The sequence below is a fragment of the Peromyscus leucopus genome, chromosome 7 (assembly GCF_004664715.2).
Source record: "Peromyscus leucopus breed LL Stock chromosome 7, UCI_PerLeu_2.1, whole genome shotgun sequence".
NCBI classification, from domain to species: Eukaryota; Metazoa; Chordata; class Mammalia; order Rodentia; family Cricetidae; genus Peromyscus; species Peromyscus leucopus.
The window spans coordinates 109,541,425-109,569,107 of NC_051069.1; the positions used below are offsets into that span (position 1 = coordinate 109,541,425).

Below are 27,683 nucleotides of genomic sequence, written 5' to 3' on the forward strand. Positions count from 1 at the left end.
TACCCTGAACTCAGGCCAAAGTGGGCCAGCATGGCAGCTTGTGCTTGCAAGCCTAGCTCGGGAAAGGTGGAGACAGACAGATTCCTGGGGCTCCATGTCCAGAAAGCTTAGCCTACTTGGTGCTCCAGCCAGTGAGAGACCCTGTCTCAGTAAACAAGGTGGACAGTTCCTGAGGAACATCCCCTCAAGTGGACCTCTGATCTACACATGCATGTACATATACACACACATGCATGTTCTCTCTCTCCTCCTCTCTCTCTAGAAGATCCCTACCTCTTAAAAGAAGAGAGTACAAGAGGCACTCTGCATTCTGGAAATCCTTTAGAGTTGGAGATCTTTATTCTTTCAACTGAAGCAGAGAGGCCAGAAAACCTTATCCACGAAACTCAAGGCAATTAAGTCAATCAAGTGTAATCACCCTGTGCACAGCTCCATTGTGTAAGAGGCTTGGCTAGCCTGTGGTCTTACCGAGTTGGATGCATTCAGTAAACAAGCATCGGAGCACCTATGTCTCCTGGAGCATAAGAACAAGGCATTTCCTGGCCATGGCACCAGCCATATTAGGAGGCTCTGTGATGGCATTATCTCATGCTTCATCTTCAAATAGACTCCCATCTTTTTCACCCATAAGCAAGAAAAGCCCTCTGTGTGCTCATTAGCAGCCAGGCAAGCCGGGTCCCTCTGATGTGCCTCCCTCCCTCACTTGGCAGGCCCACTTCCTGGAGATCTGTCACCGCCACCTTTATTATAATGGCTGACTTACGATCCCGCAGCCTGGGACACTGGGGAGAAGTATTCTGATGAGCGGGTGGGCGGTGACGATATAAGTTTCCCCAGAGACCAGAAACTTGTAGAGGGATTGGGGCTGGGCATTTTGCCACCGCGTTTTCCTCTCCTGGTTCCATACTAGAAAAAGCCAAGAAGGTTGCTAACTACCCAGGGAGGCAGGATCTGCAGCTATGTGGTCCTAACAGGCAGAAATGTTATTGTATCAGTCACTTTTCTTGTTGCAGTGACAAAACACGTGACAAAACCAGATTACGGAAGGGAAAGGTGATTTTTGGCTCGTAGGCGCAGATGGGGAGGCACGGCCGCAGGAGCGCGAGGCGGCCGGTCACATGACACCCAGTCAGGAAGCAGAGAGATGCTCAGCTCACTTCCTCTGTCTTAGTCAGCACCCCAGTCCATGGAATAGTGTTGTCCACATTTCGGGGTGGGTCTTCGTACCTCAATTAACGCAATCTAGAAACTCCCTCACAGGCCTGCTCAGAGGCTTAAGTCTGGATCCCGTCAAGTTGACAGAATCAGCCATCACAATTTGCTCCCAGTTAAGGTGAGCAGAGATAGACACACGGAGTGTCAGAGTGTCTGCGTACGTTCAAGACAATGCAGATGGAGCGTCAAGCATCCGTGAGAGTGAGAACTTGGGTTGCCTCCCTTGGCTCACATTCAAGGGTAAGACAGCTAACCAAATCCACAGAATGAGGAGGCTTTGCTCACTTGTTCTGAGAGAAGACTCTGCCTCTTTGGAGAAGGCCAAAGACCATCAAGTGTCCTTTGCTAAAGAATGATTCTCTCAGGTATGATCTGGATGAGATCAACAGCAGACTGGGCTTGGGGTAGCATAAAAAAGTACGGAGTGCCTGAGAAATGTTCGTAGACGGAGTGGTGGTTTGAAAGAAAATGGCCCCCAAAGGGAGTGGCACTATTAGGAGGTGTGGCCTTGATGGAGGAGGTGTGGCCTTGATGGAGGAGGTGTGGCCTTGATGGAGGAGGTGTGGCCTTGATGGAGGAGGTGTGGCCTTGATGGAGGAGGTGTGGCCTTGATGGAGGAGGTGTGGCCTTGATGGAGGAGGTGCGGCCTTATTGGAGGAAGTGTGGCCTTGATGGAGGAGGTGTGGCCTTGATGGAGGAGGGTGTGGCCTTGATGGAGGAGGTGTGGCCTTGATGGAGGAGGCGTGGCCTTATTGGAGGAAGTGTGTCACCATGAGAGTGGGCTTTGAGGTTTCCTATGCTCAAGCTACTGCCAGTGAGACAGTTCACTTCCTGTTGCCTTCTGATCAAGATGTAGCTAACACCATGTCTGCTTGCACACTGCCATGCTCCCGCCATGATGATAATGGACTGAACTGTAAGTGCCCCACCCCAATTCTATGTTTTCCTTATAAGAGTTGCCATGGTCATGGTGTGTCTTCACAGCAACGGAAACCCTACCTAAGACTGGTCACACAGATAGCTAGCAATCAATATTTCAAAGTTGGTTAGTCTAGTTTGGTAAAAACAATTAAGTTTAATCAAGTTCATGGGTATTTTACAACAGCTAAGAAGTGAAAGCCACGCCTTCCTTCCTTTCTCTCTCTTTCCCTCCCTCCCTCCTCTTCTCCACCCTTCTCTTTTTCTGAGTGAACAATTATTAAGACAAAATAGATCTAAAATATAAACAGCAGTGTGATGAGCCATAGAAATCAGATTTTTGAGAACTATTAAATTAGGAGCCCTCTCAATGTGTTTTGTTTTTAGCTTGAAATAAAAAAAGAACACTGCTATTTTAGGAGTGATAATGTCCAAAGACCCAGGGAAAGAGCATACAGCATTGCTCTGCTCAGAACAAAATAGAGAGAACTAGGGGCTATATGAACTTGAGAAAGTCAAATGATTCCTAGAGGCTACTGTAGGTAGACATGCTGCGGAAATGTCTCTGCCACAAGGGAAGCAGAGGATGAGTATGGAGGAAAGCCAAAAGACTCACAGTCATTTGCAAGAAGAAACAGGAAGTAGGTTTAGGTGGCCAGTCGTAACATCAGACACAATTAATCCAAGGATAATTTTCATAATGGTGGGGAGTTCTGGAAGAGAACATAAGCTAGACTCCTATAGTAAGTGGATGTTTGAGAACCTCTCATAAGCTAAATTTCTAATAAAGATAAAAAAAATTTAAGTACACATGGTATTCTAAAACACTGAGTTCAGTGTTGCAGAGCTTAGATGTGGAACCGAGGGAGACAGTGTGGGGTGCGTTTCAGAATTTTGTAAGTAAGAAAACAGCGGCACTCACCCACCAGGTCCCTCTCCACCCCTGGTTGGTGGCACTTGTAGGGAATTAACTCTCAGGCACTCTGTCTGCCCGTCTCCCTCACCCACACACAAGCCAAGCCTGCTTCTTGATGTCAGAAGAAAGCTCTGGGCAGTCACGCCCAGTTACAGGAGAGTGTGATTGTCTAGGGAGTGGATGGGACAAAGAGAAAGCAGTGTCTTTCACATACCCTCCCTTGATGGAACTGTCAGAAACTAGACACTCAGGTATTGCTAATGGAAATGGAAACTGTTACAACACCTGAGTTAACTGTGAGTACCTAGTATGTACTGATCATTTGACAGCCTCATTCAGAGTCTTCTCTACTGAGGTCTGTGGTTTCTGTTGCATGTAACTGAATCCGGGGCCTTGTACATGTTAAACATGTGTTCTGTCACCAAGCTGCATCCCCAGTCCTATATAGAAACTTCTGGAAAATTCTCCACATACTTGGATAGATAGATAGGTAGGCAGGTAGGTGGGTATGTAGAGAGATGATAGATGGGTAGAAGGATGGATAGGTAGATTAGTAGATAGATGATAGACAGATAGGTCTTGTTTAGGGACATGACTTAGACCTCACCAACCAGGCTAGGCTGGCTGTGAGCCCCACAGATCTCCCCAGAATCCCCTCTCTTCAACACTGGGATTATGAGTGTGTTTACCAAGCCTGCCTGTTATGTGGGCTCTAGGGATTGAACCCAGGTCCTCATGCTTTTGTGGCAAGCACTTTCCCAACTGAGTTATCTTTCCAGCTACCAAAGGCAAACAGACTTCTTTTTAAAATGTGCATGTCTGTTGGTTTGTGCACGTAAGTGTTGTTCCCACAGAGGCCAGAAGAGGCACTGGATACCCTGGAGCTTGAGTTACAGGCACTTGTGAGCCCCCTGCGACAGGTGTTAAGCTCTAAACTCTAGACCTCAGAAAGAACTGCAAATGCTTTTTTTTTTTTTTTTTTTTTTGGTTTTTCGAGACAGGGTTTCTCTGTGTAGCTTTGCGCCTTTCCTGGAGCTCACTTGGTAGCCCAGGCTGGCCTCGAACTCACAGAGATCCGCCTGGCTCTGCCTCCCAAGTGCTGGGATTAAAGGCCACCAACGCCCGGCGATCTTTTTTTGTTAAAAGACATCATTTGTCCTCATTGCTCACTTTTAAAAAAAAAAAAAAAAAAAAAAACAGTAGTAAGGATGAAAAAGACACAGGATATTTACAGATGCACACAAAGGAGTTAAATACATAAAAAAAAATTGGTGATGCAAGAGACTGTGTATATTGTTTACATTGAGTGTATGGTGTATATTCTGGTTACATTGAAAAGCATGAGTGGGACTCTATATCAACAGAGGTGCTTTGGGATCTGCCAGTAGAAAGGATAAGGTGGGAGTTTCTAAAAAGGCTCACAAAGTTCATCAATGACAATAAATCAAGCTACAAGTTACACAGGTTGTGAGATTATGTAAATGACTTCAGAGTTCTAGACCAATGCGTGAGTGGAGCAAACAGAAGCCAAAACATGCACACAAGCAGCTGGGAAACAGAGCGATAAGATACAACAGTTGTAGTTATGGTTTTAATCTTAAATTGAGTTAAGCTTCATTCACATTCAGTCTAAGTATTGACAGCAGTAAATTGAGGCAGTTCAAATAAATATATATCCAAGGGTTACATATATAAGATTACTAAGCACACTGTAAAATTAAAAATATTTAGAAATTTTAATCACACTCAGGAGAAAGCTGCAGTATGGTGTGGACCAATCTGAGTAGCTCTGTTTGCTTTTCCCATGTAACAACCCACCCGGAAACAAATCCACTTAGAGTAACCATCATTTTAGAAACATTGTTTCAAACCTGTGCAGAGTCCCCTCCGGACTACAGTTCTGAAAAGCACCCCGCCGAAGAGGAGGGGGTGCTGGAGCTGGGTTTGGATGGTTGTAAGGGGGTGAGTAACAAGCACTGACTGGTCTGCTCCAGTTTCTCAAGGAACCTGGAGTGGAAGGAGAAATGTTTACCGTGGGCAATTCCTCTCCACAACAGAAATGAAAGCGCTTTGTGTTTCCCTGCACACATTTCACAATCAGACCACTTCCATGATTCCAGAGCCTCATCCTGGATTGGCGTGGACTAGAAATCCCAGGGAAATCCCAGCAGTCGTGGGCACTTTCATACCTGTCAACTTTTCTTTTATCTCCAAAGAATTGGCCATTTCCTTCTCCTTTAAAAAGAGAAAACCACCATGGTCTTTGTTGTTGTTTTTTTTTTTTCTCTCTCCCATTCTCTAATATAAATTATAGATTTGTAAATTCAAAATATTTGAGTAGTCTATTTCTGAGTAGACTGGAACAGAGATTGTGAAAAAAAAAAAAAGGCTTTGATTAAAACAAAGGAAAGAATGGGGGGTGTGTCTGACGACTGCATGGTAAACACTCAACACCCTGTATAGGAGGCAGGGTGGCTCAGACCCAGCACCACAACCAAGACAGACTTTAAAGAAATAATGTACTAATGCAGTGCCCCTTATGTGTGCAAAATTTCTGCATAAGGGTACTAAAGTATTAAAATGTATGGATTCTATAAGAAACCAACTTATTCCACTGAAGGCTTATAGTTCATGGTAAAAGTCAGCCAAGAGAGTAAAACTTAATTAACAAAAACCTTCAAAATTTGACCTTGATTTTGTGTGTTGCTTTCTAACAAACGGAATTAAGATTGCCATGCGAACTGTAGCATTACTGGGAGAAAAATAATAAATGACTATATCTTTAAGTAAATTTTTTTAACCAAGTAGTTAAAAAAAAAAATCAATCACTATTATGCCCCTCTGTGTCTCCGTGCCCAAACTTATTTTTTTGCTGAATGATATAAAACAGAAAGCAAACACTTGCTTATGGCATCATGACCTTCTCTAGGTCCCTGCTGGTGCTACCCGGATATGAAGTGCTTCTGGAATATGCTCCTTGTCTAGCCAGCAACAGCTTTCCCTGAAACACTCTCCTTGATGGCAGGTGAGGGTCACCTCAGTGGAGAGGGTCACCCTGTTACCATGTCTCCTCCAAGGCAGGTGAGTGTCACGGTCTTTAAAAAGTGTTCCTTCAGATAAAGAACTACTTAATGCTTATTTTCCTCTCAGCTACACATAATTTTTGTTGTTAAACTAATGGAGCTCTTAAATATGACAGTCTGTCTTTAATTAAAAAAAAAAAAACTATGGCTGATCCATATGTTTTCTAATCGAGACAGCATAAAACCTCCATATGTTTAAACATGCCATACTCTGGACTGTGGTACACACACACACACACACACACACACCACAGAACACTATATTCACTGTAACTAAACCACTGGGTGGAGTTGGGGAGGATTTTTTCTTTTTTTTAAATAATAGCTACGTTTGTCAAGCAGGATATTTTTGCTCTGCATTTTGTTGTAGTGGTGGGGATGGCCATTGTATTTAGACTTTATATGGCCTGGGTTACCCAGCTCACAACAGAAACACCTGCACCAAATTAATTTGTTGTAGCACATTAATTATCTCATAGCTTCTATTTAGGCTGCAGCTGTTGCTATTATGTTAATAATAATTTTTATCACCACTGTATACAACAGGTTATGGAGAGAGTAGAAATCTCTCTTTTGGGGGGGGCTCCCCCTTTTCGTCTCTATTTTTCAATGTCAGAAGGGAAGCCTGAGAGGAAATCAGGCAAATTAAGCCCCCAAAGCGCACTGTAATTTTCTATTTCTGAACGGATTTGTAAGAGAATGGCTGAGTGAAGTTAGCAGAGCATCACCCCCACACAAAGATGGCGCGTGCAGAATTTGTGAAAGCGGAAAGGAAGAGGAAGGACAAGCCAGAGAGGGTCGGCACACTGCGGCTGGGTGGTGAGTGTCTGCAGCGGGGCGGGTAAGATGCTGCAGTTTCATGAAATAATAAGGTGGGGGAAGAAAAGCAATACAAAGAGTGGGTTTCCCATTGTTTGTAAAATATAAACACAGATGAATTCTGTCTTTGGTTGGTTCATGCTTTTCATTCAGCACAGCAGGGATGTTCTTAAGAAGTTGCCCTCTGCGAAATTTCACTAAATGGGAACCGTGGACCCTGCATGATGGGATTATAATCACACCAGCCACTCCTTTTACATAATTTTTTGTTTAAGATCCAGTAAGACCCCCTGTTTTTAATATATATAAAGCAATAGACATGTATATGTCGATAAACTGAGGGTTCGCGTCACCCCCCCCCCATAGCTTGGTGCAAGCTGAACAAACACCAGTGTGCTAGCCCTTCTGTAGATCTCAACGGATTCAAAAACAATATGAAATTTTTTAGCTGACAAGAACATGTCTGCTGCCTGCGGTCCCTGCAATAGCTCACCATGTTGCCTACTAACCGAAAGATCAAAAATTATCGATTTCATGGCGCTGCGTGCTCTGGAGAAGAAAAGCCACTTTAAAATTTGCATTGTTTAAGACATCCTTTAAAGGAAAGACTCGCCCCCACCCCACCCCAAACACTTGGGGATGTGAAAATGGCTTGTTTTCATCTCCTTCATGATTTGCTATAATTCTATTATTTTTAGCAGCTGGAGTCCAGAAATGATTTTTTTCGACGAATTTAGGATTTTGCCGCAGTGTACATCTGCAGTCCCAGAATCCTCCGGTAAGTTAATCCCTCTTTCGATGGGAAACGCCTTTAACCTTCTTGTGAATGAAATACCTGCAACCATTTTGAAATTTTTAATAGAGGGACTGTGTGTGTGAGTGTATGTGTGTGTGTATTTTGCACGCGTGTGGGCATCGGGGGGTAGGTGTGTCAAAGCATGCTTTCTTAGTATCGTAACGGTATCTGTTAGTTCTGAGAAATGCTAAGAAGCATATACCTCCATATCCTTTGCCTGTCACGACGAGTCTCCATCGCTTCCTCATCACACTGTCTAAGGTAGCCGTGAAAACACTTCTTTAGAGCGGTAAACCAAGGAAGGCCCGGAGAACATGCAACTTCAAGTGTGAAGGATGGTGCCAGCGTAACTAAAGGACCAGGCCACGCCACCTCCATGGCCATCACCTCCTGCCACCTTTGCGATCTCTCCTCTGCCCTGCAGTTGTACACGCGCTGCGAGCTCTCCACGGTGGCTCTGTGCGGAATCTGCCCAGTGGGTTACTAGACGGCTTCTGTGTGGGAGAATAAGTGACAGATAGACTGACAAGAGGTATTTACAACTGCTTAGCCTGTTCATCTGGAAATTAACAAAACGATGACACACCCCGACATGATGTTTTACAAATCAAGTCTGGGTCCATAAATAGCCCACTTGACAAATGTAGAGGGAAAAGCCGATTGTGATGTTTTTGCCTGGTGTTTCCTCGGTATCATAAAGAAATTGTTTTAACAGGTCTTCTTAGAGAATCAGCATTGGCTGTTTCTGAATGCATGGAATGTTGCTTGGTGCTACATTTCTGCTGGGCAAGGAGTCTTCCTTGGGGGGGGGATTGGGATGGAATCCAACGTGGACCACACCCTGATTTCAGTTTGTTTTCCCATCATTTCTGCCTATTGTCAAGTAGAGTTGACTCACAATTACAGTTTTACTTTAAATGAAGGCATTAATCAAAAGAAGCAATCATTGGCTGTCCTTAAAGGGAGGCTCATTGTTTTAGGTGTGCAGTAAATGTTTAAATAATGGATTTGATAGAGCTAAGTATCCAAAATGCAGAAGAACCAATGCTGGCTTATTAATATTTCTGCCCAAAGTGCAAATACAAACTCTGTGTGTGTGTGTGTGTGTGTGTGTGTGTGTGTGTGTGTGTGTGTGTTTTAGTGAGTGTGCTCTAGGCTCATGATCTGTTTAGCCAAAGCTTGATCTGCCCATGGCCGGTGGCAGGACAATCTATCCTGAGTCTCTGTTAAACCAGCCGGAGACAGGTATTTGTCTGCCCCCATTTCTTGAAATGAATTACTTGATGTGAAACCCATTGGGTTACTCTTGGGAGAAAGGGTGTAAGAGAGAAACCAAGCATTTTTGTGAAATGTGTTATCTAGGGTCAACTGTTTTAGCAATTAATTTTATAAAACCACTTCACTTTTTAACTACTTATTTTATTTTCACAGAGGAGCAGATTTCCTTATTCACTAGGTATTTTGATGACATGTTTCTTTTTGGTGTAATGACAGTATTTGTCTTAATTTCACAGAAGTTATTCATCTTTTTTTGGTACAAAATATGGAGCAATTTTGTTTTATGGGAGAAGTGAACAAAAATCCTGAGAAATTTTAAAATTCAGCTAACTGGTTTTAAGGTTAGTCAGCTGGTTATTTCTCTACAGAATTACACTTGATGAGAAAGGCAGCAGTATGCATTGTCATGCAATCTACCTTTTCTCTGAAATACGATTTCTGTGAATTATCAATAGGAACTGAGACTTTTAATTCTAAACTGGGACTGAAATACCCAAACTATATGCTTCATTTTAGCATCTGGCTAGAGAAATACAAATATAAGGGTGCCTTTATCTTTTAGGTCTTTCAATGGTGCAGACATTTCTTAACCGGTTTTAATAGTGTGCCTTTTTTTTTTTTTATAGCAAAAATGGAACACAGAAAAAGCAAGTGTCTAAAAAGAAGAAAAGAGGAAAATCCTCTGACAGTGGTGAAGTCAGTTATCTAATTTTAAAAGCAGGATTTTAATAGAGTCGACCAAATGCCTTAATTCTGCATCTGACGATTAAAATTCGGGGTTGGTAGCGGCTGCTCTGATGAGGTACCTCTTCCTGTCCGTCTGTCTGAGTGCTGGCAGGCCAAGGCAGCCGCAGCCTGCATCAGCCTTTATCCTCCGGAAATCCTAGCAGAGATGTGGAGGGGAAAGGTCTAGACAATGGTCCTCATAGAGCAGTTCCTTAACGGTGGTGGTTCACAGGGCTATGGTGATATATCTTTAAGATAGAAAAATGAGTCATTTAAAAAATAAGCTGGCCCTACAGCATCAGTCCTGGCTCAGAGGATGGGCAGGCTTCCTGCCAGTACCTGTACAGAAGGGCCTATTGTCTACTGCGTTAATTACAGTGCCGGGATGAAAGAAGGCAGGGGGCAACTTTCACTGTTGCCATTGTTTGGGAAGAAACGTAAGCACACAATAACAGACCCGAGACCCACCCAAGTGCTCCAGTTTTGACAAGTGCCGGTCTTCCAAGAGAAGACCCAACTTCAGCCTATTGTAATGATTCAGAAAAAATGCTCTCGAAGGATACAAAATTAGTTTTGAAAAATTTGGGGTTGTTCATAGGTCCTATCAGCAACACAGTCGAGTTTCTCAAACAATAGAATAAAATTGCAGCCCCTGGAAAAAGTCCCCACGGTCCAGTGGGTCCAGGTAAGATGGGATTTCTAGGAGTCAGGCTGGTGAACAGTGCCGTGGTGCTGAACCACTTGTTCTAGTTAGATGCTGTCTACAGGCACTCATGGGGACTCCATGTCCTCCTGGGGTGGGGAGGTGTGGTAGCTGGTCCCTGGATCCCTGTCGGGGTTCAGAGGCACAGCAGGAAGGCGGGGCGGGCACTCCTGCAGGCAATGGATTGTGGTGGGGTCGAGTTGCAGTTCAGGGACGTGGCGTCCGGAACACCAGGGAAGAGCTGGGCTCGGGTCTCGAACTCGCACTCTACAAGGACGCGCTCCACCTGGCCCGCAACGGCGGCCCACACTCATCCCTTCGGCTTTCCCTGGCGCGGCGTCGGGACGCCACGCCCCGGCCCGGCCCCTCCCGGCGGCGCAGGCGCAGAGCGGCTCAGGCCGGCGGGGACTACTTTCCGCGCCCCGCCCGCGCCCCGCCCCTCGTCCTCGCGCGGCGGAACGCTCCGCGCGGGGCGGCGGCGGCAGGATACACGGGGTGCGCCGCTTATAAGTCGCTCCTTGTGCGGCGCCATCTTAAGCCCTCGCTCGGTGGCGGCCGCGTCAGCTCGTGTCCTGCGCAGCCCGCTGCCCGGGGAGGCGGAGACGGAGCACGGTGGGCGCCGAGCCGTCAGCTCAGGAGGCCGAGGGCGAGCGAGCGGACGGCCGCAGGGGAGCAGCGCGCGGCCCTGAGGTGCGGCGCCGCGGCGGGCCGGCTCGCGCCGCGCCAGCGGGAAACTTCGCGGGCCGGGTGGCGGCGGGAGGCCGCGGGGGCGCGGGGGCGCGCGGGCCGGGGCCGGGGCCGGGCGGGCGGGCGCGCGCCGGGAGCCCGGATGGACGGCTGGCCGCCGTGGGGGTGGGGACCGCGGTTCGCGTCCCGGCTGGGGCTGCAGCGGGGGCGGGGTGGGCGGGGGCTCCGCCTCCGTGGCCCGCGGAGACGGGGGTGCGGGCGCCCCCGCGCACAGGGGACGCCGGACTGGCGCGCGTCGCCTCCTTCCGTCGCGGGGAACGTGTAGATAATTTTTTTTCCCCCTTGCAACGACCTGACTGTGTGAGTTTGAATCCAAACAACTTTAAACCGTGGAGTCGCCAAACTCTTGGGTGCAGCGGGCGGGATGCGTCAGGAGCGTGTCCTCGCAGGGTGGCGTCCTGCACTCGCGTGGGGTCGGTGGCGGCGGGGCCGGGACCCTGGCGGGAGTCTGGGATCGTGGGCGAGCGACGGTCACTCCTGGTGGGGGGTGCGCAGGATTCCGAAGCCTGGGCTAGGGGGAGGGGGCTCGCCCTTCGCCAGCCACGCGAGCCGCTTGCTGTGGGGTCCGGCTTCAAGTGTGGGTTTCCTCAGCGCGTTTGCGCTCTGGGCGAGCTGGAGTGGCCGGAGCGCGGACCGCAGGCCGTGCGAGCGTGGCGACCCGTCCCGAGTGTGGGGTTTGGGGACCGGACTTGGAACCGGCGCTCCCAAGTTGGGCGCCCCAGACCCGCTCCGCTGCGCCGCCGGGCTGCGGGGCAGCTTTGTCTCGGGCTCGGGTCTCCAGACATCTGTGGGCTCCCCTCCCCCCGGGCCTGAGCGCTGAATGGAGAGTGGCTGGGCTGCTGGTATGCGGAGGTCGGCGAGAGGAAATCGAGGAGTGGTTTTAGTGAAACGAGAGCTTTGTGCCGTGAATAATGGTGGCTTAGACCAGACAGCAAGCTCAAGAGACGGCAGCTTTGCCTTTGATAAAGTCTGCCTCATGTTTTTCACATGGCCAAGTTGTGAAGCGTTTTGTCTGGGATTTAGGAAGCCATTTCGCTATTTACTTGTGGCTTGCAGACGTCTCTGTTCAGACTCCTCGTCCCAGCAAAGAGGGACTACAGCTTGCTCTGTTGGTTTCTAATTTAATGTTGCTTAAGCTTGTGGCTTTTGTATTTCAATGTGTCGGGCAAAAAACTTTGAGTTAAGGCCGCTGTTAACATTTAGTTCACTTTACCTTTAAATACTCAGAAATTTCCGAATTAAAAAGAAGTGCCTCCAAGGTTTGAGAACGCCCTTTCGCAGCAGACAGTGTTGATGGCTGTGCTGGCGGTAGGCGGTCTGTGACCTAACCTTTGTCCTGAAGACCGAGTCTGGACAAGTGGTGGCGGGGGAAGTTGGAAACTTGCAGACGTCTTTCTCTACGAGTAGCTAGCGCCAGACCCTCCCAGGCAGAAGTCCTTGAGGGAGCAGGCTATCTGTACAGTTTGGCTTGCTTGAGACAGCGTCCTAGACCTCACCGTCGCAGGAGGACCAGCCTCAACTAGGGAAGCGTTTTATCGTGCGCAGGTGTCAAGAAATACGGTCCAGAGCAGTGGTTCTCAACCTTCCTAATGCGGCGACACTTGAATACAGTTCCTCATGTCGTGGTGACCCCAACCATAAAATTATTTTCGTTGCTACTTCAAAACTGTAATTTGCTACTGTTATGAACCGTAATGTAAATAAATATCCGATTGTTTTCCGATTGTCCTAGGGTCGTCCGACCCCCAGGTTGAGAACCACTGGTCTAGAGCCAGTATTGGATATTAAATGTCTCCAGCTTGAAGGAGTATCTACTTCCGTAGTGATGATGGGAATAGAAATTGTTGTGAATAAAGCTTTTAGCACTAGTTTTAGAATGCCACCGCCAAGGTAGGAGACAAGTTTCTTGGAGTGTATTTTGAAATATATGCTCAGAAATACCAGTGGAGCCCTTTTACAAATAATGCAGGGTAGAGACAAGAGCCTGTGCACCCTGAGGGTGGAAGTTTGGATCATCAGACTTCTAAGCAGGAAAGTGGACAGCGCAAGTAGATCAAGTCAAATTACATCTCAGTGTTCGAGTGAGGTAGTGGTCTGGGCCCATCACCTGGAGGTGTAGGTGGTAAATTTTCAGGGTGCTTTGGGCTTGGTCAGAAGCCTACCTGTGGGACAGACTCCTTGTTTGTAGAAAAGGTTACAAATGTTAGCTTTTTTGTGGCTCCTTTCTGTCAACTCGTATTTACTATTTAAAACAATCTAACTGGGTGTCGGGCCTGTGGAGGCAGCCTCTGCCCTGAGAGGACATAGCTTGCAGAAGAGGCAGCCCTTGGGATGCTGCTGTTCAACAGCGGCAGAGCGTGTGACCCACAGGTCAGCTGGCAAGGTGAAATGAGTACCAGCTTGTGGTTTCACAAAATGAAAAGTGATTTGTGTCGATTGAAAGTGAATCAGAAATTTTTCACACTCCAGAGAAAGGTCTTTATTTTCTTGTTTACCTAAGAAAGTTTCCTTTGCATTTATGCTGAGTTTCACTTGACTCGGAACCTCGTATATCTTTTGGTGTAGAACTCTGGAAGAATGCATAGAGTCTTTCTTCCTTGGGGAGAAAAGCTTTTAAGAGAGGAAGTAGACTTAGCCACCGTAGACACATTTCCTAGTTTGCAGTTGAGACAGCATTGCTGTGGTCCTGTTGAGCGCCCTCCGGTGGACAGAACACAGGTCACTTTTCCTCTTACTCCAGCAAGTTGAATGTATCCTGGATGATTCTGTGGTGAGAGCAGTTGTGCGGTACTCCCAGTTAAAAGGCTGGCATGAGGTTAACTGCCCCTCTGCAAGAGAACGGGCAGTCAGATTGGGGGAGTGTTTAGGGCACTTCTGCTTACAGTGTGAGAAACCAAATGCTCAGGTGCCTCAAGGGAGGAACGGCAACATTGATGATTTAGAGGTGACTATTCTAAGAAGTCGCTAATGAGGATTTGTGTGCTGTGAAGTGAGTGTGGTTCCCTGCCTGTAAACTAAGAACAGTATTGGTGGCGGAAGTTGTCTGCACTGCCAGGCTCACAGCACTTGGCCCTTTAGACAGACCTTCCTTTCCACTCAGTTCAGCCACTTCTCTTTGTAGCATTATTTTCTGACAATACTATTTCAAATCACCTATTCCAAATTAGTTTTTGAAGCGAAATGGTCAGTTTATGAAGGATTCTTGAGTTTAGATTTTGATTTTGGATTCTGCTTTCCAGAACCTGGCTGAAATGAAACAGAACCAATTGGTGATCAAGTTAGCCTTCAGAACTGTGTGTCTTGCTTTAAGGGAGCATTGTCACATTGGAGTGTGACCTTTTTTTAATCGCTTTTTATTTTTGAAGTAATTATATCATTTCCCTTTCCTTTTCCTTCCTCTGTATCCCTCTCACTCTCATTGAAATTCATGGCCTATTTCTTCAATAATTGTTGTTACACACACACACACACACACACACACACACACACACACACACTACAGCCTGCTCAATCTGTGTGTTTTCAGTGCTGACCATTTGGTATTGGATAACTAACTTGTCGTGCTCTCTCTTCTCTAGGGAGACTTGCTCCCACTCTCAGCCTATTCCTTGGTCACGTACAGTTCCTTGACTAGAGTCAAGGCTTCATGGTCTGCCGCCTCTCCCCACTTTAGCATGTTCATGTGCTATTAACTATCTGCCTTAAAAAAACCTATAATACACATAAGTATAAATATACATACATAGTTTAAATGCAGTTTTCTCATCTGGATTGATAGTGCTCCTTTCATAAGCCAAAGACTTATCTAACAAAAACCCCAATACTAGGCATGAGAAGCCTCTTTTGAGTTGTTGGCCAGATCTCTCCAGTAGACTCCCAAACATACACCTATTGCTATTACCCTTGGCTGCCCCCAAAAGGTGGAAGGTAAGTTCTTATTGCTAAGGGTGCCATGTACTTCAGACCAGAGCCCAGAGGCCCCTGAGCTGTAACTGACCTGGATGCCTTCTACCTGACGACTAGCTTTCATGGAACCAGAAGATAAAGTACAAGCTTACAAAGGAGGGAGGCATCCAGCAGTCCTACCTAGCTATGATGCCTTCGAACCACAACAGTGACCAACATGACTTGATAAACCCTAAGGGTGCAGTAGTGGGACTGCATACTTTGGGGTAACCAGCAGCTCTCTGCTCTTTAATGGACTTAAGACCAGTTCAACAAAAAGAGATGCCTGGTACTGGAAACCTGACCAACTATCCAGGCTAATGAAGTCTTGGATCTTGGAGAAGTAGTTTGGGTCCAGCTCTTTATGGTAGTCTTAAGTCTCCAAACTCAATGTGTTAGGCACCTAAATACTGGGCAAACCCCATAGATGCTGTGTGCATAGTCTGTCAGCCCCATTCAACTTAAATCATTTCCTAGTTTAACTAGAAGCCCAAATCTCTAAGCTCAGTGTAGTATTAGGCTAATTTCAGACTTAGAAACAGTGTTGAGCTGGAGGTCAGCCTGAGTGTGCTTTATTTTAGCAGTACATTACTCTTGGTCGGTTTGGTTTGGGTGGGCAAGTTAATTGGTTCAGTCTTTTACTGCTAGCCCTTTTTTCATTCCCAGTTAGTAAAGTGGTCTTCGTTTAATTGGTAGATTCTGGTTGGACTGAAAAAAATTGAGCTGATGTCCAAGAGCAATCATCTATCTGAGCCTGGTGTGGCTCGTCTAAAATCCAGCACAAAAGGCTGAGGCAGAAGGATTGTGAGTCTTAAGACCAGCCTGCAGTACAGACTGAGACCATCTCAAAACAAATAGCAAAAGTGCCATCTGAATACAGTGCTGTAGCTGTGATACATGGGTCTGTGTATCTTTCCTAGAACACTCAAGGCATCTAACCCATCCCATAGTCCATGTTCTTCATGGAGCTGCTGGAAAGGGTTGTTTGCTTTCCTGGACAGGATCCCTGTGTGGTCCAGGTTGACCTGGAACAGGTTCTGGGGTGCTGGGGTTGTGTGACCACCACACCTGGCTAGTGTCATGTGGTAGTCCAGAAGTTCTCCTAGGTCTAGTGTATCAACATTGGTCCGGAAGGCTGTTGTTCTGTTCCATGTCTTATCACAACAGTAATTTTGCTACGGTTGTGAATTGTAATGTAAATATATGTTTTGAATATCTTAAAAGCATCAGTTGACCCAAAGGGTCGTGACCCTCAGGTCAAGACACCTATCTAGATTCTGTGGGAAACTGCCACAAGCACTTCCCATTTTTTTCTTCTGATTTTTCTTGAGATTTAGCTCAGTCTCTGGATTGATTTTCTTTTTTAAAGCAGATCTCTAACAGATATGTGTAACAGTTTTTAAAATCTGTGATTTATAACCAACACTTGAGTATGTTCTTAAATCTTCCTATCATAGAGACCTTATCTGTGGTCAGCAGATTTGACTGCTCATTGGTGAACTGAAGGGGGAGGAAGAGCATGGAGGCTGGAGTGAGTATCATCCGGCTTGCTTTCCGGTAGCTGAAGGGTGGGTGGTGCGTACCTGTAAGTGAATATATGCTTATGGGCACCAGCTGCATAAAATGTAAGGAACAGAGTTCACTGCAGGATTTCTTGCCAGTGCAGTTTGAAGATCTTAAATTTGGGTTGGAGTAAGAATTGGTTACATTGCAGGGTGGTGACTGCAAACTGCTTCCTATATTTCCTTAATACAGAATAAGCAGGGAAGAGCCACACCCACTTTCAGAACAGACAAGGGCATAGAGATGAGTTTGCTTTCAGAGTTTGAATGTGCTGTTGTAAACAAATAGCACATCACAGGGTTTCTTGAACTTTTTTTAATGCTGTGTAAAAAAAGTTTTCTTTTTGTGCCAGTGAAAAGACTGCATAACATCAAATACCATATTAAATGCCATACAGTTCATTTAGATGCAGAAATAGAAACAAGTATTAGAGGACAGTGTGCTGACTTATCTTTTTAAATAGATTATAAGTTTAATGTCTTGTTATTTTAATTTAGGATGTTAGCCCAGCCGTTTTGTGATTCCATGTCTGATAATTATCTGCTTGAGACTTTTATTACCTACTTTTAACTGTGCTGTTATATTTCTTGGGTCCTACAGCAGAGCTCTAGACGTTGTTTGATACTGTTCTCATCCAGGAAGTTGCAATTGGAAGTCTAGGAATACCAGAAGAGCAGCAGACACTCTGGAGGGCAGATCATGACTGTTAAAATGGTGGTGGTGTTGCACAATAAAGCCCCAACATCCACTGCCAAAAGTCATATTTAAGAAATGGTGGAAGCAGATTTTGCCCAGAGTGGTGGTTCACTTTGTACTCCAGCACTGTGGGGGCTGAGAGAGTAGGGTGCTGAAATCTCATAGCAGAGGAAAGTTGGTCTTCTGAGGGGACTTTGAAAATGTTCTGCCTGTGTGCTGAAGGGCCTAAAGGGCCTTCTATCCCAGCACATACTTCCCTGTGAAATGAAGACTGTTTGATCCCTGCTCTTCTCCTCTACTAGAGGCACAGCTAGAACCCATGACCTTTTCAGTTGCATCAAGGGTCCATTTTGACAGTGAGCACCGTAGAGTAGCAGCCACCGTACACCTTGCTGCTCTGTATACTCTGCTTGGGGCTGGACAATCTGCTTCCTTTTGCAGTTCCTGACTGGATCTGGTCACTAGGAAGCTTGTCACTGTGTTTATAGCAGTTTCCTCCGGGCTGCCCAGTGCTTGAGGCGTACTCTCTTTTCACATACTTTGTGCCACTGGGCCCAAGGGTCTTGTTCCTTATTGTTACTTGGGATCATTCTGTGTCAGTCTGTAGACTTCCCCCTCTCTTGATAGTCTGTACTTCAGATGTCTGTTGGATTGCTTCCTCGTGTGGAGCACTCCATCAGCACCCGTCTCACTGTCTTCGTCTCCTTTAGACCTGCCATAAGTCCTGGTGACGCCAAGACCCATTTAGAACGGCCAGCTCAAGTGTGGTCTGGCCTGTGAATTGTTTCCTAGGAGTAGGAATTCTGTTGTGTAACTTGAATGTACACGACTTTATGCCATTACTTTTACTGTGTAGTTTAGCCACTCCTAACCCCAGGAAGACTTCGTGATATCTTTTGGTTTGTGTTCTGACAAAAACTTCTTTATGGTGTTGTGTTTGAGCATTTTCGATCTCTCAGTTCCTTGATATCTTCTAGTAATCTTGTTTTCTACCTCAGTTCAGCCACACATTCCCATTGTCACATACTCAGAACTTTGCCCTCCCCATCTCAAGCACTGCAGCCCTTCAATCCTCTAGTGAATCCTCAGCTTCACAGCCTCATCTCTGGGCTCCACAGCCACCTCTGTGTGACTCGATGACCAATACTGCTTTCGCTCCTTTACCTTCCTTATGATGCTTTGCTCTTCCATGCTGACCCAAGCTACTTCATCCTCACTCACCAGTGTTATTGCTTTTTCCTTGCTAAGAATGATGAATAATGGGAAGAACTTCCATGGACTCCCCTCCCTGTGACTCTTCTTTCTCCTTCTCCTTCTTTAGATGAACTCTGAAAATGGTTCTGAATGTGGCCAGAACAAGCACACAAGGCTCACCATTGTCTGTCCTGTACTTTAGTGCTTCCCAGAGGCCTGCCTGCTCTTAAGTATACATACAGACATGCTGTGGTTTATACCATTAATGATTTTTCAGATGTCCCTTCCTTTTTTAAGTCCCATCAGTGACCACCTTGTTGTACATTTGTGGCCTCCTTCAGTTATTGTAGCATTAGCCCAGTTACTGCAGTTGCTTGGAGGTTTTTCATATGACTTGTAGGTCACCACACCTGGGCAGGATTTCTACATCCTTGACTGGCAGCTCCTTGGCTCTTGCCCTCACCTCTGATCTGTGTTGGAGTGGATGAACTGAAAGGTTAGTCTTTGAACCTCCCTATTTGGTTCATACTCACTGTCCAGCTTTAAAGAGAGACTGTGATTTGCAAATGTGTGCCTTGGTTTCTCTCCTCACTATAAATCTTGGTTTCCCACCATGGTGCATTTATAAGAAGCAACCCAAGCAGTGAATTGACCCCAACTGTTCCCATTCCCAACTTACTGGGCTGTAACTGTGGCTCTTCACTCTTCTTTCTTTTGTAGTTGTATCTAAATTCTCTGTAGGTCTCATCCACTTTTTTCTGAAGTATACCCAGCATTGACTCATTCCTTGCTGTAACCATGCCACCTTAGTCTTGGCTTCCACATTGCAAAGGCCTTTTAACTGGCCTGCTGGTTATACCCTTGTTCCCCTTTGGGTGCACTTAGTGCCATAGCAAGAGGTAGTTTAACTCAGTTCACCAGTAGCATAAGCTCGTGTGTTGATCATGCTGTCTACCTCCAGTCTCCTTCAGACTGAAGCACTATGTGCTTCCTAGTCCTTCCCATTGTTTACCCTGTGTTGAAAATTACCATACTACCCTCCCTTCTTTGGTTTGATAATGGCCTGCAAGGCAATACTTACTGCTGCATTTCCCCCCTTACAGGTCCTTTGTTTGTGCGGGTTTGAAACGGACAAGTACTTGTGGATTTGTTTCCCCTCTGTTTGCTTTCAGCTAATGCTCCTCACAGATGTGAGGTCTGTGCTTAGCTCACAATGTTCAGCCCCCTTTTAGTTCGTACTGCCTCAGCTCTTGCTCAGACCAATCAGTGGCTGTGCTTTAGTTTTGGTCTTGTTGGTCACTCAGCATTTGGTGTTTTGTTCTTTCTTGCTTCTAGGCTAACACTGTAGGATGTGGTCTGTGGTGCTGGGAACAGTGTGTGTGCTGTCTCATCAACTGCTGCTTTAGCTACCTGTGGCTAGTAGGCACTTAGTGTGGCTGCATGACTGAAAAATCTTAAATTTGAGCTTAAATATCCATAGCCACAGGTAGCACAGCTTTAGATGGGCACCATTTTCCTGCCAGACCTCATTGCTCAAGCTCTGGTTCTCATATTGCATTCATTCCCCTTACACATTTCTCTTCCTGATAGCTTTGTGTGACTCCAGAGCACTGCCTGTCATGCTGCTGTAGTGCCTCTTGTTGCCTACTGCCCTGGCCTGGAGTCACTGGTCTGCTGCTGTACCTGCTTGGCTGGTGTCCCTTTTTTCTTACAGTGTTTTTAGTCATATCAAGAATAAGCTATCCTGTCACCATGCTGAGAACCAGCACACGGGCAGAGGTGGGCCAGACCACATAAGCAAGCTCCAGGTTACACTAGAGACCCTGTCTAAAAGAAGAAAAACAAGAAACCATTTATTCAGCAAACAAACCCGCAGTTTCCTACTGAAGGCTGGAAAACTTTCTATGTATGATTGAGCTATTTTCAGCTCATTTTGTTGCATTCCACCCTCTTCAAATTAATCCACTGAGCTCAAAATGTGGTTCTTAAAGGATGATGGATCCCTGTATGTATCAGGCCTTTGCACAAGTTATTGAGTTTTCCTGAGTCCTTCTGGTTCCAGCTTGAAGGCTACACTTCAGAAAGCTTCTGGCAGCTCTTTGGTGGGACCAACCCCAGAACATTCTGGCATGTGGTGGATGCTGAAATGTTTACTGAACAAATGAAGGGAATCTATATGCTAAGTTTATGATGTTTGTGTCTTGAAACTGTTGTTCCTTTTATATAACAATTTGGCAAATTGAGAAAATAAAACACCAGTGGAGTATTCAGGTGTAGCTCCAGGTAATGACTCTTTACTGATGTGTTTTGGGACTCATAATAGAACAGAGATGAGGGACTATTCCTTGAAGTTCTTTGTATTGAAATAACAAAATGCAGTTGCATTCTCAGTAAAATCTTGGCTCTCTGTAATACTCTGAATATCAGGGAACTTCAGAGCTGTAAGGCTCGTTGTTCTGGAAGCCTACCAAACAGTGAAATGCCAACTTGACTTGAGGCTGCTGGGGCAGGGGAGCAGCTGCTGCCTGGGATCTACTGCTAGGATCATTGTGTGTTCCTTTCTTGAGTTCTTTGTGTGCTTTTTAACCCTGTCTATTGCTACCTGATATTATTTGTGAAGTTTGGACTCGGGTGGTTTGTGTTTACTGCTCCTTAAGGATTATAATGTCAGTGTTCCATGTGACACTTGACGCCAGTACGCAGTGTCAGCTCCTCCAGGCTATGGCAGTTCTTGGGTTAGCAAGCATAAGAAGGATCCACTAGTGTGTGGGGGGACACCGGAACACACTTGCAGGTCTTTATGGTCTTTAAAGAGTTTAAAAATCTTACGTATATTGAACCTCAATTCTGATTTATTATGTACTGGTCTTGGTGGCCTGAAATATTTTTTTTCCCAAATAAAACTGTGGCTTTCATAGGTCATCTTGTTCCCTTGTTCACACAACCTATTGTGAAAGTTCACATGAAAACAACTAAGAGATGACGACCTTTTTAGTAACATTAACCAACTTAAAATTAAAAACCCTTTTTGTTCATTTCTTCATGTTTTGGCTTAATCTACTTAATCAAGATAATTCACTTACCGTTGTCCTTGGTGAGAGTGTGTGGAACAGTGAAGGGTTGGCAAACTCCTGTTTTGTGAGGCTGGCGTTGAAGAACAGTGTTGACTGGAGAGACCAGGATAGTGTCTTGTGACACGGAAAGTGTGAAGGTGAGAAGTGGAGTTTGCTGAGTGCATAGCCACCTCCTTAGTGCGGTGTTGTCTGTAGTGTCTCTCACAGAGGAGCAGGGTGGAGTAGTGAGAGTGCAGCCTTTCGTTTTTGATAAGTCCATCAAATATTTGAGCTTAATATACACTGAGCCCTGAGTTCATACCTTGAAGTTTTGAAAGCCAGAGTTCTGATTTGTTTGATGGGGAAGAGAAACTTGTAATGAGTACAGGTGAGGAAGAGTTTTCTTAAGGGAGGGAAAGTAAACCATAAAATGACTTGTGGAGTGCTGCCACTAACTCTGCCTGTAGTCGTGAGTGTGGAGGCCAACTTGAAACGCAGCATCCCCTTTGTTGGGCATGTTTAGAGCCTCATAGTATAGAGTGATTCACCACTGAGAAACACTGGACCATAGAGACTAGCTGGAGTTACTGTCAAGGGAATTGAGTGTTACTTAGGATTCTTTATCTGAAGTTCTGACCTTTATATTTATCTGCAGCATTGACTTGACCAAAGGTAACTCCAGAGAAGCAAAAAGTAGGATTGATTTGACAAGGCTGAGCACTTGACTCAGGCTACAGACAGACCAGGATTTGAACAGAAAGTTCATTAGTTGGGAAGCTCAGAGTTCAAGGCTATTCTTGGTTATATCAATAAGATGATCCCCCCCCCCCAAGAGAGAATACAGTTTGTACTTCATTTTTAGCAGTTTTGCCTTTTGAAGCAAGATAGTAGAATTGTTTCCCCATCTGCATAGGTTCTATTTGGTAGGTTGCTTAGCTTTTAGGCTTTTAATGCCGTATCTCGGTATTTGGCTAACAAGAATTTATTCTTAGACAAGTACCATTTTATTCTGTGTATCTGTGCGCACATGTATGACACTGTCTTAAATTTGTCTATTGTTCTGCAAGTTATATGCAAAACATTTGCATGCTTGATAATGTTGAAAAGATTGGGAGATAGTCTCATAGTCTCTTACTTTTTAATGACTGTAAGTTGTATGAGAAATCCACTTTTGACTGGCCACAATAACCACTTTCCTGGTCTACCTGCTTTCTTTTCTTTCTACAGCCCCTCCACTATGTGAACTCTGAGGTGGAGGGAGTGTCTAGCTTAGGCCTGAGACATGCTCAGCAAGGCTTCCATATTCCCAGCCCCTAAGCACTTGGGAAGTTCTGCCTCACAACCCAACACTACTTGCTCAGAGGTTCCTGGTTCACTTTGAAATTTATTCTGCGTCTTTATTGATCCCCAGGCTGCTCACGGTTTCCTGCCTGTGTTAAATTGGTCACCATTTAGTACCTTTTTTATACCTAGTGTACTCCTCCTAAGAAGCGCCTGTTCTCTTCTGGAGTGCTCTGCCCTGCCTTGGAGAGCCTCCCTGACCACAATGTGATGCACTGCTCAGTTCTCCCTTCTCTTGTTGGGGGGTAGGAAAGTTGGGGGAGGGGGAGAAACATGGTCAAAAACGTTGTCTGAAAGCATCCTTTAATAAAGAAATAGAGGCGTTAGTTACTGGGTATATGTCCTTGACTTACTTCCAAGACTCTTTGATAATGTAACACCAGTAACAAAAGGTACTTAAAATTTGTTGGGTGGTTGAATATCTAGTTCATTTAACATATAGATTATTATTTATTCAGTTTGTTAATGCCCTTTACAGCTTTTATGTTTCACTGGACAGGTGGAAGGCCTCTGATAAGTCCTTTAGCATTAACAAATGAGGTTTTAACTTACAAGGTGTTAAATGATAGACAGTGTGAGCTATATGCTTCTAGTGAGTTTAATGAGCCCTCTCAGGTGTGGTTGTCATCCACCTTTCTAACTGGTCCTCTGAGACAGGCAAAAGACTTTAGCTTTGGGGCTCACTGTTGTTATTGCTCACTCCACTTTTCCTGTTCTTTGTGTGCTGTGGATACTTGCCCTTAATCGTGTTTTCAGTATGCTGTTTTAAAATTACCATGTAGGTAGTGGTACACTGCCTAGAATTTTAACTAGAATGCGTATATGTATGAGGGTGTGCATACATCCCTTATGCTTTCTATTAGGACTTCAATTTTAACAAATACTTTATAACTGCTTTAGTTTGATTTTTACTTTTTAATGGTGTTTGATGGAATGGTTTTCATGCTGTAAGGTGCAGGTGACAAGCCAGTTTTTCTAGTATCTATCTTGTCGAGGTATCCAGCTCTTTTTGGGTGGTTGGAAGACCTGCTTTCCATTTCTGTCTAGGTATTGTTTGCTTTTGCTAGTCTTGTCCATAGGAATATGAGGATAAATTGTTAGTGCTACAGAGATGTGAGCATGTAAAGCCTAAGGACGTCCCAGTTTTATGAACCACGGCCATGCCAACTTCCCCACTGGGCGCTCAGTGAGGCTCATAGAGCAGGGCGGGGCAGGCGCTGGAGTGGCTTCCCTAAATCAGCTCAGGAGTTAGTGATTTTATTTAAATAAAGAACTCAGACTAGGATTTGTTTTGAGTACATTGAATCAACCAGATTAGAGAGAGCTGGCATGCACTTTTTCTAATCCGAAAACAGACCTCTGTGTACTTGTCTGCACAGTTTCTTTCTCTTGATGCTGTCATGAATGGATTCACAATTGCGTTTTTTCTGTTCTGAAGCAAAACAATTTTTGCATATAATTGTAATGGCCACTTTTTATTTCATTGCAGCTGAATTTTCTGTTCAGTCTTATTAGATCATAAAACCTACTTAATGGGCATAAGAGTGCCTCTGGAGTGTAGACAGGTGTTCTCAAGTTTAAACATGCAGTCAGTCACTCATGAAGTTGAGAGAGTTGGATTTTTTTCATTTAGGGCGGCTCCATTTTAAGAATTCTAAAAGTTCAGAAGCACGGAGATTTTTTTTTAAGTTTAAAAATAACATTGGGCTATAATTTTTATTTATTTAGTTCTATGTAAGGTATAGAAAATACTGTAACAAAACACCCATGTACTCACCACTTGGATTAATAAGCATTTTGTAGTTGACAGTTTTACTGTATCTGATTTTTTTTTTAACTTACATAGTTTTATTGGGTTGTATCTGATTTTTAAAATGAAACCTAAAACCTGCTGAAGAGTTGGTGCTGTCCTATCTCTGTCCTCGCCGAAGCAGCTGTGTGCAGCCTTCACACATTCTGCACAAACCCTGGAAGCATGACATGGAGTCATAAATGTGCACGTGTTGTGGGTGAAGCCTGCTTCGTTAGTCTGCGTGTGATGACTGCTTATGCTAGTAAGCACTGAGGAGCTGGAGGGAAAGGATGCTTAACTTATGTATGTCAGTTGAGAATTTCATCAATGTATATGATGTACTTTGGTCATATTCACCCCACAGTCCTTCCCTTCATTCTTCCCAGGCCTACCCACCACCACCACCCCAGAGCTGTCCACACTGTATATCCTTTCTTTTTGTTAATATCCCACAGGTTCCAGTTTATGCTGCCTTTAAGCTCATGGGTGTGGGGCCATCCATTGGAACACAGTAGACCTACTACTGGAGTTCCTGTCCTTCCAGAAAACGGAGTCTCCCTCCCCTAGCGTTCACCAACTGCTCCTTAGCTCTGGGCTGGGGCTCCAGGGGGCCTCTATCCCCCATGCTGGAATGCTCACTGGCTTCATCTTGTGCTAGTGTCTGTTTTTAAAAGAATGCTTTTTTTTTTTTTTTTTTTTTTTTTTTTTTTTTTTTTTTTTTTTTTTTTTTTGCTGCATTTTTTTCTTACTTGTGTGTCTGTGTGTGCCTGCACACATATGGTGGACATCAGAGGACCACTTAGGGAAGTTGGTGTTTTCCTTCCACCTTGTGAGTCCTGGAGATGGGGCTTGGCAGCAAGTGTCTTTACCCACTGAGCCATCTTGCTAGCCCATACCTACTTTTTTATAATAACATGTTCTTGGTGATGTCTGTGAAAGACCATTTTAACATTTTTATGGTCTGAAGGGTTAGTACTATATTGTACTCATTGGTGAGGCTGACAATAAATGCAAAGTTATAATTGTAAAATTGAAGAATGTGAACAGTTGTCCTAAATTTGCATATTCAAAGAACTTCTTAGGTATAGTGCAGTGTGTGTTCCATAAAAATAAAGTGCCACATTAGAAAACCTGACAACTCAGACTTGTAGCACAAACAAGACAGAACAAGAGTTAAGGTTTCAACCAAATAGACTACACTACATACACCCTGTAGCGGCACTACAGGGTGGGGATGGGTAGGCAGGGATAACTGCTAAAGCAGGCTGGGGTCATTTGATCACGACAAGCCCTTGATAAGTGGACAGTTTGTACCGTGCCTTCTGTGGACTTGGTATTAACTCACATTCTGTCAGTTTTGGGAGCCATGTTGATTGATGATCAATCAATGGTATTAATCAAAGACATAGATGTTTTTTCTCCTTTAAAGCCCATGGTGCCTAGAGTTCTGTCATTAGAATTAGTTAGGAGAATTTCTTCTATGCTAAGATGTTTATTGTGTCCTGGTATTACAAGCAAGTGAGGAAGGACTAAATACTCAAGAATTGGAGGCAGGATTCAGTTCTTCTATGATTAGTCACTGCAGTACAGGTGTTCATAGTTTTATAACGGTTGATGTGTGGGATTTTTATTTGAAAAATACTTAGCAGTAATTTTATATAATACCAAAATGTTATAGAACTGGCCAAAGGTAAACGTACTCAGCACTGTGTAGAAGAACGTATGAGCTGTGGCTTGGGGTGAGGGATGTACAGTCATTGGTGATAGTCTGATCCTTGCCGGGCTACTTTTTGTCTCTCAGCCATTTGTGTGTCTGTAATTCAGGACATTTCATTCCAGGTCAGAATATACAGCTGAAGAGGATAAGCGGAAAGGGAACTAGAATTGTGGCTGAAATGCGGGGACCTCTGCTTTCAGATGGACATAGTTTACTAAAGAATTCTTTAAAACCTGAAGATGAACCCGAAAGGTTATGACATTCTAGAATTAGAACAGCATTTTCTTCAGTTAACTGGATTTGTTCTAGTACACAGTTTGTGAAAAGTGAATTGTTGGCATGAACTGTCAGTGTTAAAACTGATTTTATAATGTATATGCTTTATGCAATGACATCCACAGCTACTAATAATTTATTACAAGATAAATAATTAATTGTATCCTGATGGGAACTTGGAGAATAGTTTTAGTGTAAATCTGTACTATTTCTATAAGAGGCATTTATAGATAGATCAAAATCAGATATCTTTGCACTCAGAGATAATTGGAAAAGTAAAATACACATTGAAAGAAAGAGCAAGAAGAAACAAACCCAAAGATAGATGTATATACAGACTCCTTAGACTGGGTGAGGAGATGCAAGAGAGCTGTGAGCCCTGTGCACCTTGTCAGAGGTCACAGACATTGTGTGTAGCACCTTGATGGGTACTTAGGCAGGTTCTCCCGACACTTCTTGTGATTCTTACTGAAATGCCTGGGTTCCTAGATCCATAACCCTTTTCTTTTTTTATGTTTGAGGTCTTTCCATGCAGTGTTTCAGGAGTATTTTGCAACTTTGGTTAATATTTAACTTGCATTTTTTTTGTTTCAAGTTTCATGGGGATACTAGGTTAAACTATTTGTGACATCAATTTACCCCACTTAAAAAACACTGTTTCTGCTGAGTTTGCTTTCTTGGGCTTTTCCTTTGATGTTGAAGAGTCTCCTACTGTGGCAGATAGAAAGCATTGATTACTGGGAACTTGAGATTGGTCCCTTAATAATTGGCAGGGAGTGCTGGAAGAGAGCCAGCCCTTGGCCTGAAGTCTATGATGAGAAGTTTCCTTTGGGACAAGACTCTGCCCCAGTTTACTCCTTTCAGAGCAGGGTGGACTCATCAGTTTCTTTGGGTGGATAATGCTA

The 27,683-nt window shown here is 44.7% G+C and overlaps 1 protein-coding gene and 1 long non-coding RNA gene across 5 annotated transcripts in view; both read left to right on the forward strand.

Moving 5' to 3' along the window:
* Positions 1-5,965: 5,965 nt before the first annotated feature.
* Positions 5,966-9,626, forward strand: LOC119088377. Of its 2 annotated transcripts, none has more exons than XR_005092052.1 (3): positions 5,966-6,951; positions 7,650-7,729; positions 8,013-9,626. It is a non-coding gene; the product is annotated as an uncharacterized LOC119088377 (long non-coding RNA). The 2 variants fall into 2 exon arrangements; XR_005092053.1 differs by having other exon boundaries at positions 8,033-9,626.
* Positions 9,627-10,965: 1,339 nt separating this feature from the next.
* Ctnnb1 (catenin beta 1) overlaps positions 10,966-27,683 on the forward strand; it is a 29,294-nt gene continuing 12,576 nt past the window's right edge. For all 3 annotated transcript variants that reach the window (XM_028854703.2, XM_028854705.2, XM_028854706.2), the window contains exon 1: positions 10,966-11,144. The gene's annotated coding sequence lies outside the window, so the exon portion shown is untranslated. The remainder of the gene's footprint in view (positions 11,145-27,683) is intronic.